This window comes from Lutra lutra, chromosome 2, assembly GCF_902655055.1.
Source record: "Lutra lutra chromosome 2, mLutLut1.2, whole genome shotgun sequence".
Taxonomy (NCBI): Eukaryota; Metazoa; Chordata; class Mammalia; order Carnivora; family Mustelidae; genus Lutra; species Lutra lutra.
In genome coordinates this window covers 104,665,808-104,684,368 of record NC_062279.1, presented here as the reverse complement: position 1 = coordinate 104,684,368, position 18,561 = coordinate 104,665,808, and the positions used below count along the sequence as shown (strand labels likewise).

General features: G+C 36.6%; 1 long non-coding RNA gene across 1 annotated transcript in view; it reads left to right on the top strand.

The window, feature by feature from the left end:
* LOC125094270 (uncharacterized) overlaps positions 1-18,081 on the top strand; it is an 81,949-nt gene extending 63,868 nt beyond the window's left edge. Inside the window, exon 3 of the long non-coding RNA XR_007125434.1 lies at positions 17,956-18,081. This is a non-coding gene — a long non-coding RNA (uncharacterized LOC125094270). The remainder of the gene's footprint in view (positions 1-17,955) is intronic.
* Positions 18,082-18,561: the final 480 nt, after the last annotated feature.

Here is an 18,561-nt window from a genome sequence, read left to right as displayed (position 1 = left end):
CCGGAGGCCAGGGTGACGGGAGTCATTGGGCGCTGTTCTCTGAGGGCGCACTGAGGAGTGGGGCCCCGGGCTCTCGGCTCCTCTGGGCCAGACACTGGGAGGCCGCCATCTTCATTCCCGCCCTCCGGAACTCTACGGAAAGCGCTCAAGGAACAAAAGCTCCCGAAAGCAAACCCGAGTGGATTACTCAGCGTGGCCCGGGTAAGGGCGGCGCATCTCCGCCTGGGGCAAAGACGCTTGAGAATCACTACAACAGGCCCCTCCCCCAGAAGATCAACGGGAAACCCAGCCAGGACTAAGTTCACCTACCGAGGAGTGCAGTTTCAATACCAAGGAGAGCGGCGGAATTCCAGAGGAGAAGAAAGCAAAGCACGGAACTCATGGCTTTCTCCCCATGATTTTTTAGCCTTGCAGTTAATTTAATTTTTTTTTCTTTTTCAATTTTTTTTTTCTTTTTCTCTTCTTCTGCTAAATTTTTTTAACTTTTACCGTTTTCTTTTTTAACGTTTTTTAAATAGTTTATCTAATATATATATATATATTTTCTCTTTTTATATTTTTTCTTTATCGGCTTTCTTTTTTTAAATAGTTTCTTTTTTTTTTCTTTTTGAACCCCTTTTTATCCCCTTTCTCCCCCCTCACAATTTGGGATCTCTTCTGATTTGGCTAAAGCATATTTTCCTGGGGTTGTTGCCACCCTTTTAGTATTTTACTTGCTCCTTCATAAACTCTTATCTGGACAAAATGACAAGGCAGAAAAATTCACAACAAAAGAAAGAACAAGAGGCAGTACCAAAGGCTAGGGACCTAATCAATACAGACATTGGTAATATGTCAGATATAGAGTTCAGAATGACGATTCTCAAGGTTCTAGCCGGGCTTGAAAAAGGCATGGAAGATATTAAAGCAACCCTCTCGGGAGATATAAAAGCCCTTTCTGGAGAAATAAAAGAACTAAAATCTAACCAAGTTGAAATCAAAAAAGCTATTACTGAGGTGCAATCAAAAATGGAGGCTCTCACTGCTAGGATAAATGAGGCAGAAGAAAGGATTAGCGATATAGAAGACCAAATGACAGAGAATAAAGAAGCTGAGCAAAAGAGGGACAAACAGCTACTGGACCACGAGGGGAGAATTCGAGAGTTAAGTGACACCATAAGACGAAACAACATTAGAATAATTGGGATTCCAGAAGAAGAGGAAACAGAGAGGGGAGCAGAAGGTATATTGGAGAGAATTATTGGAGAGAATTTCCCCAATATGACAAAGGGAACAAGCATCAAAATTCAGGAGGTTCAGAGAACCCCCCTCAAAATCAATAAGAATAGGTCCACACCCCGTCACCTAATAGTAAAATTTACAATTCTTAGTGACAAAGAAAAGATCCTGAAAGCAGCCCGGGAAAAGAAGTCTGTAACATACAATGGTAAAAATATTAGATTGGCAGCAGACTTATCCACAGAGACCTGGCAGGCCAGAAAGAGCTGGCCATGATATATTCAGAGTACTAAATGAGAAAAACATGCAGCCAAGAATACTATATCCAGCTAGGCTATCATTGAAAATAGAAGGAGAGATTAAAAGCTTCCAGGACAAACAAAAACTGAAAGAATTTGCAAATACCAAACCAGCTCTACAGGAAATATTGAAAGGGGTCCTCTAAGCAAAGAGAGACCCTCAAAGTAGTAGATCAGAAAGAAAAGAGACAATATACAATAACAGTCACCTTACAGGCAATACAATGGCACTAAATTCATATCTCTCAATACTTACCCTGAATGTTAATGGGCTAAATGCCCCAATCAAAAGACACAGGGCATCAGAATGGATAAAAAAACAAAACCCATCTATATGTTGCCTACAAGAAACTCATCTTAAACCCGAAGACACCTCCAGGTTTAAAGTGAGGGGGTAGAAAAGAATTTACCATGCTAATGGACATCAGAAGAAAGCAGGAGTGGCAATCCTTATATCAGATCAATTAGATTTTAAGCCAAAGACTATATAATAAGAGATGAGGAAGGACACTATATCATACTCAAAGGAACTGTCCAACAAGAAGATCTAACAATTTTAAATATCTATGCCCCTAACGTGGGAGCAGCCAACTATATAAACCAATTAATAACAAAATCAAAGAAACACATCGACAAGAATACAATAATAGTAGGGGATTTTAACACTCCCCTCACTGAAATGGACAGATCATCCAAGCAAAAGATCAACAAGGAAATCAAGGCCTTAAATGACACACTGGACCAGATGGACATCACAGATCTATTCAGAACATTTCATCCCAAAGCAACAGAATACACATTCTTCTCTAGTGCACATGGAACATTCTCCAGAATAGATCACATTCTTGGTCCTAAATCAAGTCTCAACCGGTATCAAAAGATTGGGATCATTCCCTACATATTTTCAGACCACAATGCTCTAAAGCTAGAACTCAATCACAAGAGGAAATTTGGAAAGAACCCAAATACATGGAGACTAAACAGCATCCTTCTAAAGAATGAATGGGTCAACCAGGAAATTAAAGAAGAATTGAAAAAATTTATGGAAACAAATGATAATGAAAACACAACGGTTCAGAATCTGTGGGACCCAGCAAAGGCAGTCCAAGAGGAAAATATATAGCGGTACAAGCCTTTCTCAAGAAACAAGAAAGGTCTCAGGTACACAACCTAACCCTACACCTAAAGGAGCTGGAGAAAGAACAAGAAAGAAACCCTAAACCCAGCAGGAGAAGAGAAATCATAAAGATCAGAGCAGAAATCAATGAAATAGAAACCAAAAAAACAATAGAACAAATCAACGAAACTCAGAGCTGGTTCTTTGAAAGAATTAATAAGATTGATAAACCCCTGGCCAGACTTATCAAAAAGAAAAGAGAAAGGACCCAAATAAATAAAATCATGAATGAAAGAGGAGAGATCACAACGAACACCAAAGAAATACAGACAATTATAAGAACATACTATGAGCAACTCTACGCCAACAAATTTGACAATCTGGAAGAAATGGATGCATTCCTAGAGACATATAAACTATCACAACTGAACCAGGCAGAAATAGAAAGCCTTAACAGACCCATAACCAGTAAGGAGATTGAAACAGTCATCAAAAATCTCCAAACAAACAAAAGCCCAGGGCCAGACGGCTTCCCGGGGGAATTCTACCAAACATTTAAAGAAGAACTAATTCCTATTCTCCTGAAACTGTTCCAAAAAATAGAAATAGAAGGAAAACTTCCAAACTCATTTTATGAGGCCAGCATCACCTTGATCCCAAAACCAGACAAGGATCCCAACAAAAAAGAGAACTACAGACCAATATCCTTGATGAACACAGATGCAAAAATTCTCGCCAAAATACTAGCCAATAGGATTCAACAGTACATTAAAAGGATTATTCACCACGACCAAGTGGGATTTATTCCAGGGCTGCAAGGTTGGTTCAACATCCGCAAATCAATCAATGTGATACAACACATTAATAAAAGAAAGAAGAAGAACCATATGATACTCTCCATAGATGCTGAAAAAGCATTTGACAAAGTACAGCATCCCTTCCTGATCAAAACTCTTCAAAGTGTAGGGATAGACGGCACATACCTCAATATTATCAAAGCCATCTATGAAAAACCCACCTCAAATATCATTCTCAATGGAGAAAAACTGAAAGCTTTTCCGCTAAGGTCAGGAACACGGCAGGGATGTCCGTTATCACCACTGCTATTCAACATAGTACTAGAAGTCCTAGTCTCAGCAATCAGACAACAAAAGGAAATTAAAGGCATCCAAATCGGCAAAGAAGAAGTCAAACTATCACTCTTCGCAGATGATATGATACTATATGTGGAAAACCCAAAAGACTTCACTCCAAAACTGCTAGAACTTGTACAGGAATTCAGTAAAGTGTCAGGATATAAAATCAATGCACAGAAATCAGTTGCATTTCTCTACACCAACAACAAGACAGAAGAAAGAGAAATTAAGGAGTCCATCCCATTTACAATTGCACCCAAAACTATAAGATACCTAGGAATAAACCTAACCAAAGAGACTAAGAATCTATACTCAGAAAACTATAAAGTACTCATGAAAGAAATTGAGGAAGACACAAAGAAATGGAAAAATGTTCCATGCTCCTGGATTGGAAGAATAAATATTGTGAAAATGTCTATGCTACCTAAAGCAATCTACACATTTAATGCAATTCCTATCAAAGTACCATCCATTTTTTTCAAAGAAATGGAACAAATAATCCTAAAATTCATATGGAACCAGAAAAGACCTCGGATAGCCAAAGGAATATTGAAAAAGAAAGCCAAAGTTGGTGGCATCACAATTCCGGACTTCAAGCTCTATTACAAAGCTGTCATCATCAAGACAGCATGGTACTGGCACAAAAACAGACACATAGATCAATGGAACAGAATAGAGAGCCCAGAAATGGACCCTCAACTCTATGGTCAACTCATCTTCGACAAAGCAGGAAAGAATGTCCAATGGAAAAAAGACAGCCTCTTCAATAAATGGTGTTGGGAAAATTGGACAGCCACATGCAGAAAAATGAAATTGGATCATTTCCTTACACCACACACGAAAATAGACTCAAAATGGATGAAGGATCTCAATGTGAGAAAGGAATCCATCAAAATCCTCGAAGAGAACACAGGCAGCAACCTCTTCGACCTCAGCCACAGCAACATCTTCCTAGGAATATCACCAAAGGCAAGGGAAGCAAGGGCAAAAATGAACTTTTGGGATTTTATCAAGATCAAAAGCTTTTGCACAGCAAAGGAAACAGTGAACAAAACCAAAGACAACTGACAGAATGGGAGAAGATATTTGCAAATGACATATCAGATAAAGGGCTAGTGTCCAAAATCTATAAAGAACTTAGCAAACTCAACACCCAAAGAACAAATAATCCAATCAAGAAATGGGCAGAGGACATGAACAGACATTTCTGCAAAGAAGACATCCAGATGGCCAACAGACACATGAAAAAGTGCTCCATATCACTCGGCATCAGGGAAATACAAATCAAAACCACCATGAGATATCACCTCACACCAGTCAGAATGGCTAAAATGAACAAGTCAGGAAATGACAGATGCTGGCGAGGATGTGGAGAAAGGGGAACCCTCCTACACTGTTGGTGGGAATGCAAGCTGGTGCAACCACTCTGGAAAACAGCATGGAGGTTCCTCAAAATGTTGAAAATAGAACTACCCTATGACCCAGCAATTGCACTGGTGGGTATTTACCCTAAAGATACAAACGTAGTGATCCGAAGGGGCACGTGCACCTGAATGTTTATAGCAGCAATGTCTACAATATCCAAACTTGGAAAGAACCTAGTTGTCCATCTACAGACGAATGGATAAAGAAGATGTGGTATATATACACAATGGAATACTATGCAGCCATCAAAAGAAATGAAATCTTGCCATTTGCGACGACGTGGATGGAACTAGAGGGTATCATGCTTAGCGAAATAAGTCAATCGGAGAAAGACAACTATCATATGATCTCCCTGATATGAGGGAGAGGAGATGCAACATGGGGGGTTGAGGGGGTAGGAGAAGAGTAAATGAAACAAGATGGGATTGGGAGGGAGACAAACCATAAGTGACTCTTAATCTCACAAAACAAACTGAGGGTTGATGGGGGGAGGGGGTTGGGAGAGGGGGGTGGGGTTATGGATATTGGGGAGGGTATGTGCTATGGTGAGTGCTGTGAAGTGTGTAAACCTGGCGATTCGCAGACCTGTACCCCTGGGGTTAAAAATATATGTTTATAAAGCTGTAAAAAAAAAAAAAAAGAAAAGAAAAAAGAAAGGATGAATACCCAAGTTTTGTAGCAACATGGACGGGACTGGAAGAGATTATGCTGAGTGAAATAAGTCAAGCAGAGAGAGTCAATTATCATATGGTTTCACTTATTTGTGGAGCATAACAAATAGCATGGAGGACAAGGGGAGATGGAGAGGAGAAGGGAGTTGAGGGAAATTGGAAGGGGAGGTGAACCATGAGAGACTATGGACTCTGAAAAACGATCTGAGAATTTTGAAGGGGTGGGGAGTGGGAGGTTGGGGGCACCAGGTGGTGGGTATTGTAGAGGGCATGGATTGCATGGAGCGCTGGGTGTGGTGCAAAAATAATGAATACTGTTATGCTGAAAAAATAAAAAAAATGTAAATAGTTAAAAAAAAATAGGTGGAGTTCATTTGGAAAACAAAACAAAACAAAAAACCTCTAAAAAGTATTAAAAAATAATGGGATAATATAGTCTAATGGCTTGTTAAAAAATGGAGAATAGCTTTCCCAGTGGGTGAAATAGGTATACCGATACAGAGAGTACTTATGTTAAAAGGAGAAAGTGAAAACCTTTGATCTGTATATTTATTATATTAAACATCTATATATTTCAAAGAAAATTTATCGATCTATTTATTTGTTTTTGCAGAAGGGTCACTCGCTGGTCTGTGTAACAAAGGTCACTCTTGTGAATATGTGAATCACCGCCCTCACTCACAAGGCCACATCTTAGAAGATGAATCCCCAGATTCACTGGGTAGATGCCATCTATGTCATCATGGCTTCCAAAATAGGCCTTTTCTTCAGCTATTATAGAACCCAATTTTTATAAGTTTATCATTAAAGAGCTTTGACACCTATGTACTTTAATAACATTTTCTTCCTTTCTGGCCTACACAGACAGTAATATACATAACTATTTCACAGTTGTTCATGAGCTTTGCCTATCTAATATATAGCACTCCACCTTAAGAGTTGGCCTGTTAAAATAAATGGAAATTAGAAGAGAAGAAATATGAGGGGCAAATGGCTTCTAGTTAAGTAACTACATCAGATATGGTGTTGAAACCGTGCTCAACTATTCAAGTATTTGAAAACATGCAAGACCATTAAAGTCACAAGATCTAAAATTGATTAAGCAATAAGAAGCTTTTCCCTCATTAATATTTCAAAACTCACAAATGGATAAAAAGTCCTTTAATCACCAGGTCAAAACGAATATATTCTTCATTATAAAAATGTGTTTATAAACGATTCTGTGACCAGATGATATAAGTTCTGGATTCTATAAATATCCTGAGGGAGCAATGAATTATTGTTTTATATAATAAGAACTATGGCAAAAGTTCAATTCTGAGAATAATCAAAGTATGATTTATCAAGGCAGGAAAAGACAGGGTACCTGGACTTTCCAAAGAAACCATGTCTGTTCAGTGTATAATATCACTGTCTTAGGAGTAAGCAGTTGCACCATTAGGAAACTAACAAAGAATATCAAATGTCCCAAAATATAACAACAGTGGCTACCACATATTAATCATTGGTGAGTCGGACATTGTTAGATCTTAAATATACCATACTTCATTAATGCTGTAATAGCCATAGATTCCTCTTAAAATAGATGACCTCTTACAGTCTTTGTAGTCAAGACATTGTCTATATATTACTTGTACATGGGCACACTTGGTCATCGCTGCTCAAACTTTTCTCATTTCAACCCACTTGGTACTACTACACATATTAAGCTTAATGCTGTTTAAAAAGAGTTTTAAAATATTACCATGTGCCGGGACGTCTGGGAGGCTTAGTTGGTTAAGTGTCTGCCTTTGGTTCAGGTCATGATCCTAGGGTTCGAGCCCCACATCTGGCTTCCTGCTCAGCAAGGAGCCTGCTTCTCCCTCTACCTGTTGCTCCCCCTGCTTGTGCTTGCTTGCTCCCTCACTCTCACTGACAAATAAATAAATAAAATCTTTAAAAAAATATATTACAGGGGCACCTGGGTGGCTGGCCATTAATTATCTGTCTTCAGCTCAGTTCATGATCCTGGGGTCCTGGTATGGAGTCCAGCATCATGATCCCTGCTCAGTGGGAAGGCTGCTTCTCCCTCTCTCACTCACCCTGCTTGTGTTCTCTCTCTCTCTGTGTCAAATAAATAAATAAAATCTTTTTAAAAAATAAAAAAATATTACAATATGTCAAACTATTGAATTTTGCAAAATTTAGGGCACCTGGGTAGCTCAGTCATTAAGCTTCCATCTTCGGACCAGGTCATGATACCAGGGTCCTGGGATCAAGGCCCATATGCTGCTCTCTGCTCAGCGGGGAGCCTACTTCTCCTTCTCCCTCTGCCTGCCTCTCTGCCTGCTTGTGATCTCTCTCCCTCTGTGCCAAATAAATAAATAAAATCTCTTTAAAAAGTGTGGAAAAGTGCACAGATACAAAACAAGTGTATGCAGATAAACATGGAAATGAGCTCTAAATCAGATACTAGTAAATGTACAATTCATTAGAGGAATTAGCACAATTCAATATTTTCTTGAAATGCCACAGCCAAATGCTTTAAGGATCTAAGAAAGCAAGATACCCATAACTGCAATAATCTCTGTTACATTTTGTTTCTGAACTATGTGGAAGAAATTGCTTATCATAAACAAAGCTCTATAACTAAAGGCATGAATATCGCTGGATCCCTTAAAATAGATGAAGGAAACTTCAAAGAAAACAGGGGCAGATAGGATTGATTTTTCCACAGAGCAAGACCATCATTAAGACATTGAACATCAATTTGCTAGAAACTTTCTATTTATTGACTTTGAATAAAAGTTGTTCACATTCTACCACTCAGTAATTGACATGAGAGAGGAAAAAGTGAAATTTTATGTTTAGATAAATAGTAAATTGTGAGCAAAAACAGTTCTTGAATGAGTGCTAGCAATGTGGGAGAAAATCCCAGAGATAATAGTGCATCATTTTTTTTTAAAGATTTTATTTAGTTATTTGACAGACAGAAATCACAAGTAGGCAGAGAGGCAGGCAGAGAGAGAGGAAGGGAAGCAGGCACCCTGCTTCACAGAGAGCCCGACGCAGGGCTCGATCCCAGGACCCTGAGACCATGACCTGATCCGAAGGCAGAGGCTTAACCCATTGAGCCACCCAGGCGCCCCTAGTGCATCACTTTCTTAAGAAAATCTTCAATACTAGCGCTTTCAACTGCACAGAGGACAGTACTATGATTTAAAAAGACTAACAAACATAAAAAGAGCAACAATATGAACATTGACCAATTTGAGTTTCAAAGTGATTTAAAATAGTCATGCTCTGAAAATGATAAATTTGGGGAATAACTAAATCACTGTATTTTTCTTATATTTTAATTTTAATTTTAATACTTAGATAAACCTCTTAGGGCTCTCTGCTCAGCAGGAAGCCTGCTTCCCCCTCTCTCTCTCTGCCTGCCTCTCTGCCTGCTTGTGCTCTCTCTCTGTCAAATAAATAAATCAAATCTTTAAAAAAAAAGTAGATAAACCTCAAATATCTCTTTAAATATGAATAAAATCCACAATTCTAAGTGAAAGAATTATAGTTTTTTTCTTAGTGATGCAAAAAATAAAGGTGACTAGGGGCACCTGGGTGGCTCAGTGGGTTAAGCCACTGCCTTTGGCTCAGGTCATGGTCTCAGGGTCCTGGGATTGAGTCCCGCATCAGGCTCTCTGCTCAGCGGGGAGCCTGCTTCCCTCTCTTTTTCTCTCTCTCTCTCTGCCTGCCTCTCCATCTGCTTGTGATCTCTCTCTGTCAAAGAAATAAATAAAATCTTTAAAAAAAATAAAAAAATAAAGGTGACTATTAGAATAAATTATGTATTAGATTTGATGAAATATTATTTAAATTTTTCTTCAAATTTTTAGTTATACATAGTAACACTGACATTTTACATATGAAAAAATGGTCTTAGAAAGTCTTGGTATCATGTCAAAAGTCATACAAGTCATTGTGTGCCTGAGAGCAGCCCTAAAATGCTTCTGTTGCAATGCTGGCTATCTTTTATGAGATAACCAATTTTCTATTCATTTCCAAAATCTCAATCTCTTCAGGTATAAAGTGAGAAAATTCAACTAAACCTCCTACAACATTTTTTCCATTGTTGACATCAATGAATCTGAGGAAAACCCAATCTATTTTTCAATGTCAACTACAACATAAAGAATATACCTGCTAAGTGATCTTTATATTCATTCAATATTCATTGATGGTTCAAATATCAGTTATTTCTCCATAATCATCTTGATCAAATTCAGTATGTTTAATCTACTCTGTACCACATAAAGTAATAATGAGTCTCATACATTATAAACCACAAGTAGGAAAAAAAGCTTATTTTTATTTGTCCTAAAAATCAACATTTTGTTCTAGAATCCATCGATTTAATGAACAAGTTTTCTTTCCTCATCTATACATTTAATTAGTTTTAAATTTCAAATATGGAAATGCTCAGCTTTTATTTTTTGACACTGAAGAATAGTTTTTAATCTTTTCATTCCTAGATACTAACACAGATTCACTAACATCTTGGTTTGATGTTTTCTAGAATATCTATTGCTTCATTTTAATGTCTAAGGCTAAAATGAACAAAGAGAAGGGTTTCTAGGTATTGTGAATTTTGGTTTGACTTATGGATTATACATATTTTTTGTTGCTTATAATAATAGGGTTACTGGATGATGGATATTAAGGAGGGCAATTGATGTAATGAGCGCTGGGTATTATATAAGACTGATGAATAACAGACCTGTAACTCTGAAACCAATGATACATTATATGTTAATTAATTGAATTTAAAAAGAGTTACTTCTGCTATATATAAATTATAACAATTCAATGATGGGGAAAAAAATAATGTGGCATTTGTTGTGGTTCTGAGCTGATATTTTTTTTAAAGATTTTATTTATTTATTTGACAGAGAGAGATCACAAATAGGTAGATAAGCAGGCAGAGAGAGAGAGGAGAAAGCAGGCTCCCTGCCAAGCAGAGAGCCCTATGCAGGACTCAATCCCAGGACCCTGAGATCATGACCCGAGCCGAAGGCAGAGGCTCAACCCACTTAGCCATCCAGGCGCCCTTCTGAGCTGATATTTTTAAAAAACCAGGTGTCAATGAACAAAAACCTTTTTCTGAATAAGGAATAAAACTTCATAGTTCAATTACTTCAGTAGATTGTTTCTTTTCTTTAAATGTGTTACTTGGCACTAGCAGATCCAATGTACCTCTGCCATATTTTGACCAGTCAACAATCTTCTTATATCTCCCTGTCATTTATCATCATCAACTTTAAATGACACTACCCAAGAGCTGAGAATCTGGAAGTCATTCAACCCCATTTAACTGTTTCCCCATTCCAAATAGAGTAAAACATTTCAGAGATATAATTTGTCTTAGATTTCTAACACTGCTTCATCTGAGAGATGTTAAATGAATCAGAGAAATAAAATAATTGGTCAAGGTGTCACAACTGTTCTATAGCAGGCTTGGGATATGAGCCACGTTTCCAGAAGCTTGGTTCACTCTACTGTGCTGATTATTCCAAGTCTGTTTACTCCATCTTTCTAATTACACTTAAGTTAGTTTCATGACTTCTAATGAATAATTGCTTTCAATATCATTAAAATTCAGCTATATATTTTTTCTTTTTAATTGAATTTTTTTAGAAACCAGACAACTCAAGACACATAGTCTTTGGAGTAAGAAATATATTGAATCAAGTTTGGGTTCTCTTAGTTACTAGCTCTATGATATAAGTCTTGTCCAAGTCTCTCATTTTGTTTTGCTTTAATTTATATGTTGGGAAAATAATATCTACTTATAAGATTACTGAAAAAAATTATATGAGATATATTAAACTGTCTACCTTAATTCTGAGTCACTGTGTATCTTTAATAGATGTTAGTAATTTTATTATGGCTGAGAAAATGGATGAAACAGACCAAAATCCGAATAGCAAAAATGACGAGGTGAAAAAAAAAACATGAATATTTATTCTTCTTATGTAACTTTTCCAAATATTATACAAAGTTATTATAATAGTGAATCATGAATAAATAAATGCAATCAAACTATAGAGAGAATAGGGAGGACATAATAATTCTTCCAGTTTCTCAGAGTTCCCTATGGTGGCAGAGAGGTCTAGAAAACTAAAATTTGATTTCTTGTCACTTCTTGTCACTTTATATCACCCAGTGTCCACCTTTCTGACAAATTAGCAAATAATAAAAACAGCAGACTAAAAGCATAGTGAGATGCCACAGCATAGCTATTAAAGTCACTAAAATTTAAAAAGTCTTCTGTTAAGTTTTTATGAGGATGTGGACCCACTAGAATTCTTTTAATTTTCTGGGAATGTAAAATGGTACAACCAATATAGAAAACACTGTTAGTTGTTTTTTTTTTTCTTTCAAAAACAACATACACCCATTCCACTTCTAGGTATTTCTCCAAGAAAGAGGAAAACACCTGTCCCATCCCTATACTTGCACACAAATGTTCATAATGTTTTTACGTGTAATAGCCTAAAATTGGAAACAACACCAATGTCCACCCACCAGTGAATGCATAAACAATTTCTGATACATCTATACAATGAAATAGTACCCAGCAACAAAAAATGTACTATCGATACCCACAAAACATGAATAAATGATTCAAATAATTGTGCTGGATGAAAAAAACATGACAATCCCTCTCCAAAAAAAAGAATACATACTGACTGGTTCCACTTAGTGTGAAATTTAGAAAAAATATGCAAAAATACAGTGACGTAAAGTAGACCACTTGTCATCTGAGGGATGGAAATGCGGGTAGGCAATGAAGTATCAGAAAAATTTCAGAGGTGACAGATATTTTCATCACGTTGATTATAAAGATGTTTTCACTAATATGTACACACAACCTATCAAATTGTATACTCAAAATATGTGCAGTTTATTATATGTTAATTATACCTGAATAATGTTTTTTTTCCTTTAAAATTTTATGCTACACAAAAATGTAGTCTTTTCTTTCAAGGATTTTGAGTCTACCTTGTTTATAAGTGACAGAAATAGAAGCATAGAGGCACAATTATAAAAACTATGTTTATAGGATTATTTCAGGTCTTTTATTTAGGAATTAAAAGTATTATTTCATTTTCACCTTAACAGTATATAAGAAAGGCCAGATTTATTTTCCTTATTTTATAAAGATACTGATTCAGCAAATAAATGGAAGTGTTGCAGTGTATGATTCTCAGAGTTCTCACTCCCATTTCTGCATTGGACTGTGTACAACTTGGCCAACTAAAAATCCATACAGAGTGTGGTAAGGAGCCTACTTTGAGAGAATGCAGCCAATCCACAGATTTCCCATTAGCAAGAACCATTCTATGAAAGAAAAACAAAATCTGAAGCTAACTGGGAGGGAAAAAAAATTTCCACCTCAGATTGCATTGAGAAATGAAACAAACAAGAGCTTTACATTTTGCTAGAATGCAGGATGTAAATAATGTAAATGGTGCGATCACAGTTTTTTAGATTCTCGTCTTCCCCATTTCTCCATACAAGAAGGTAAGAAGCAGTTACAGCTGTTTTCAACAATGGCTTGTACTTTCACACTTCTGCTAAAAGCCGACCCAAACATACTTCAAAGACTGAGCAGCAAATATCCTCCTTTATTAAAATTAAGAAACTGGCATAAATTGAGGTGCAAGCAAGATTTCTTTACAACGAAAACCATAGGAATGAACAGTTTTGCTGTGGTTGAATTTCATTCTAAATAAGTAAATTGCTGTGAATCAAATTTCCATTCTACAGAGCAAATACTCAGCTTCCCATCTTTCTTTATAAAAACTGTCAAGTGTCAGGCAGGGAATTAGTATGTGAAGAGAAATATTTTATATAGGGCAGGTGTTTTGTGAATGTCTTTGGCTGACAAGAACCTTCCTAAAACCTGGACGGAAGAAATTAAACCCTACTGTTTGTTGTCATTTAAATTTGAGGGATGCTGGGAAGCTCCCCACCCTCAGAATATCTCTCCACTGGCCTGTCAAAATGCCTATAATTTCACCATTAGAAATTCACTCCTTTCAACCAGCTGAGGCCACGGGTGAGCAGAGGCACAGGAGAAACAAATATATGGACGCATGCTCAGACATGGGAATCTAGGGAGTGCCTGAATGCTGGACAAAGGAAAACAATGTCATGCTATGAAGACTTTAAACACTCAAAATTGTTTAGTTAGCCCTTTTTGGATGAAACATTTATCTGCTATCTTTTAGGACAAATAGTATGTGCATTATTACGACATTATCAAAAGTGCTGAAATGGTACAAATTTAACTACTTAGTATTATTTTAACCTATTTCATTACAGCATAAAAAAGGATATTTTTAGAACACATAAATCAGTGATAGTCTTTTTTTAAAGCATTCAGTTTAACTGAGATTATTAAAAAATGAGTGATTTGACTATGTTAGTGAGAACGTGTGCGCACGTGGACATGTGAGAGAGGTGGAAATAATTTTAGTATCCGCACAGTATTAAGGGATACTCTGAAGGGACTGTTATTATTATGTCATAGTTTATGCCCATAGAGAGTCAAGGTTTTAATTATTCATAACTTAAGGCTCTTGAGTCACATAACAGCAGCAAACATATACGGCAATTAATAAACAGCCAAAAGCCAATGTCTCAGTCTCTGGAGCTCTGCCTCTCAGGAATGAGGCAGAGGAAACGGAATACAAAGAGGCCTGCCCAGGAAAGCAGTTTTAAAAAGCCTAGCCTAAACCTCAGGTGTGTGTGGTGGGCCTTCTCTGGCCTTATCATCAGCCATCCTTCTGCCATGTAATTCCAATCAAATTCTGTGCAGGGGCATGTGCTGAATTATTGTTGCTTCCCTGCCTGTACTCTCCTGACATTTGCTGTTTTCCGGGCATTCTCATTTGCCTGTTCCTGATGCTCATCTATACCAATGTGGCTGCAACATACAGGTCAGTGACCAGACACCCACAATATAAAATGCTCATCTCATCCCATTCTATGTATTTTGCTATTGAGTAAAGGGAGAAGGTGGCCACTCTGCAATGAAACCGTTCTATCTTATATTCTTCAGACATCTATTACACCTATGTAATGTTATCTGCTTAGAAAATACAAGTCTTCCCTCTTGCCTTACTATGTGTTTTTGAAACTATTGCCTTCAATTACTTTCCCTGCAGGGTTCACGTTTGTTAAAATTGGAATAAACTCAAAAAGCTTTAAAAACAGGGAGAGACACTCATCAGGATGCATTTTTGTCAACGCTCCTGTTTTGTTTTGTTTTGTTTTTTTTCTTTTTCTGTTCAGAGAGGGTAGCCTCTTCAAATACACACTTTGCTTCTGACAGCTCTGCGGTGATTGGGTGCAGCAGGAAATAGTGCCTGACACATAAAATCCACTGATTCAACTATGCAATATTTATTTCATAGCCAACATAAATAAAAATAAAATATTTCCTTGAATATTTTGCTCCCACACTGCCTGGCTGCCTTGCCAGCAACTTTTCAGATCCTTCCTTTAGAAAACTTTTATTTCTTTTCCACCTTACCATAAAACATCTTCTCTGATCTGACTCTGATTGGACTATCCTTTGTTGAATAATAAAACATAGGTATTGCTTGGGAACGTATTTTGAATATATTGTAGATAATGCAATAAAGATGGAATGAGTACAGTTTGATGAGGAAACTATTGGATTCATATAAGATGAAGACTTTCAAGAGAAAAAATAATTTTCCTTGTCCTAATTACCAATTCCCTGGGTCTTGCTGCTGCTGCACTAAGAAGTTATTGCTCAGTGATTTGGACTTCTAGGTAAGTAGGGTAACCATGACCTCGATGAATCCAAATCCCAGTTATTAGAGTGGGACCAAGGTAATTCAGGAAACAACAGTAACAACAAAAACAACAACAAAATCACAGAAATCACTTGCAGTAGATTTTATAGCCTCAAGGGAGTCAAGTAAGAGCAAGCCTGACTATCACTATAGCATGAAATGTAATGGAGATATGGAGATACACAGAGAGAGAAGTGTGGAAAAACTCCATTGCTAGTTATCACTAGTTATGAATAGAAGAAGGCTCTATTGCAAGAAAATAAGACCGAAGAGGAGTGGTAGAAGGATGAGTGGACAAGGGACAATCTGACTTGGACATTAAAATCTCTCCACATTCGGTAACACCAAAGAACTTTATTTAATCCACCACTCACCTCATATGAGTTTGGATTACTTAGCAGTTTTCAAACCTTTTTAGTCCAATACCCTTTAAATAATTTCCTTAAGAATTCCATAACTCTTACAAATTTTTAAGTTGACATATAATTTTTTTCATAACTTACTTGTGCCACATGATATAATCTATGTGTGTTATAAATATTGATATTTTAAATTCATTTATGTTTTTTATTTATTTTTAAAGATTTTATTTGTTTATTTGGGAGAGAAAGAGAATGAGTGGGGGCAGGGCAAGGAAGGGGGAGAGGGAGAAACAGACTCCCCGCTGAGCAGTGAGCCCCACATAGGGTTTGATCCCAGAACCCTGGGATTATGACCTGAGCCAAAGGCAGATGCTTAACTGATTGAGCCACCCAGGTACCCCATACTACTTTTTAAATATATACAACTGAATATAAAGGTCATAGCATTTATTTTATTTTTTTTTAAAGATTTTATTTATTTATTTGACAGATAGAGATCACAAGTAGACGGAGAGGCAGGCAGAGAGAGAGAGAGAGAGAGAGGGAAGCAGGCTCCCTGCTGAGCAGAGAGCCCGATGCGGGACTCGATCCCAGGACCCCGAGATCATGACCTGAGCCGAAGGCAGCGGCTTAACCCACTGAGCCACCCAGGCGCCCAGGTCATAGCATTTAATTTGGTACCTCAGTCTATTAAAACTACATTATAGTAAAATATAGCTGAAATTTATATTTTTATACTTGTGTATTTCTATTCCAATTTTCCCACAAAATTTTATCCTAGCATAATACATTTAAGTTTGATAGACTTATTAATCACAGATCATATGTCTCTGCAGTTTATAGCTGTGTGTTTATAAGTTTCCGAATTTTGAAAATGTCTAGAGGATTAAAATAATTGTGGTTACTCTATTAAACAATTGATCAAAAATATATAATCAATTTTGATGATTACTAAAAATAAAATACATTGGAAAATACATCTCAACATGATATTAGACTTTTAAAAATTGTTTTATTCATACACAAATGAATATTTATTGGTAGCATGAAGTAGCATTCCTCATGAGTACTTTATTATTTGTTTTTATGGATTTGACACTTGCAAATACTTTTATACAATGTAGGTGGAAATGGAGGACTTCAGTTATTCAATAACACATTATTTTTACTTCCTCTTAGTTATATACCTAAAATCATATAGTGATATATCATAAAAAATATTTCTATTGATCTGAAAGCTCTTTCAGGTTTACTGAAAGCAAAGAATTAATAGCTTCCTGAATGGCAAAATGATTTGTTATTCACCAGGGTTATTTAGTTTCTGTCTCTGAAAAGTGTGTCTAAAATCCTTTCAAGAAATTCAGCAATTATTAGTGATGATGCTTGCTACTTTTTCAATTACAGGCATCTTATTTAACATAGTATGATCAGAAAGGGTTGAAAAATAGAAATAATACAAATTCTACTATATCTTTGCCAATGCAGTTTAAAAAAAAAAAAATGCATTTACCTTACCATCTGCTTTAAATTCATTTGCATCAAATCCTTGAACTATATATTTTAACTCAGCTTATGAGATACAAATTGATTACTAAAGCTAATTCTTATCATAAATACAATTAACCAAATGAGAATTATGTTCTTTCAGAAAGAGTCTAATTTTATTGTCAATTCAAACAATTATTTTTAATAGGCATTATTGTGACTACCATCTACATTCTGAATTAAATTTTAAAGTAGACATATGGGTAGATAAGGCACAAAATCTTCACAAAATGACTTTGTTGCCTAATTAAAACAAGGTGTTGCCTCTTCTAGCATTTCTTCGTGATGTGTTCTTTGTTTCTTTTTTTTTTTTTTTCAGACCCTTCCAGGGATGATGCATTCTTTGATAGAGATGGGAAATAGACTTCAAGAAGACTCCCAGCTGAGTGCAGAGCCCAACATGGGGTTAGATCTCACGATCCACGAGTCATGACCTGAGCTGAAATCAGAAGTCGGATGCTTAGACAGCTGAACCACCCAGGTGAACCTCTTTAAAATTTTTAATTAATTTTTTATTTGTTATTTATTTATTTATTGAGAGTGAGAGAGAGTACGTGCATGCATGAGCAGGAGGGGGACAGAGGGTGAGAGAGAGTGTATCTTAAGCAGGCCCCATGCCCGGCACAGAGCTTGGTGCAGGGCTTGATCTTAAGACTCTGAGATCACGACCTGAGGCAAAAACAAGAGTGGGATGCTTAAGCCACTGTGCCACCCAGGCACCCCTCTATTGTCTTTTCAGTCCATATTTTATTTATTTCTCCTCTGATCTTTTTTATTTGTTATCTTGTGCTAAATTTCTTCTGGTAACAATTTTTTGGTTTTATTTTTCTCTGGTTCTTTTAGTATAAATTTAGGTTTTTCATTTTATTTTACATCTTTTTTTTTTTTAATGCAGCTGTTTTTCTCTGTAAACTCTCCTCTTAGA